At 46.1% G+C, this 330-nt stretch overlaps 1 protein-coding gene across 1 annotated transcript in view; it reads left to right on the forward strand.

Annotated features, from left to right (window-relative positions):
* Positions 1 to 330, forward strand: part of slc25a48 (solute carrier family 25 member 48) — a 7,369-nt gene that overhangs the window by 3,618 nt on the left and 3,421 nt on the right. The gene's annotated exons all lie outside the window — the stretch shown is intronic.

Genomic DNA, 330 nt, shown 5'->3' on the forward strand with positions numbered 1-330 from the left:
GGTGCCGTCAGAATGAGAGTCCAAACAGCTGATAAAAACATCACAATAATCCACAAGCACTCCAGTCCATCAGCTGTGTGTCTGTAAGAAACAAATCCATCGCTAAGACATTGTAACTTTAAACTGTTGCCTCTGATTGATGTACTGGAGTGGTGTTGTCAGACTCTGTTCCATGTTTTGTCTGTGTCTTGCTCCCCAGGTGTTCCTTTCCCATGTTTAATTTGTCCCAGGTGTTCCCCATGATGGTTCATGGATCCCAGGTGTGTCTCGTCATCCCCTCCTCCTGTGTGTATTTAAAGTGTTCCCAGTCCCTAGTTCTCTGTCCGCTGT

The sequence above is a fragment of the Sinocyclocheilus anshuiensis genome, unplaced genomic scaffold (genome assembly GCF_001515605.1).
Source record: "Sinocyclocheilus anshuiensis isolate Anshui unplaced genomic scaffold, SAMN03320099.WGS_v1.1 scaffold235, whole genome shotgun sequence".
NCBI lineage: Eukaryota > Metazoa > Chordata > Actinopteri > Cypriniformes > Cyprinidae > Sinocyclocheilus > Sinocyclocheilus anshuiensis.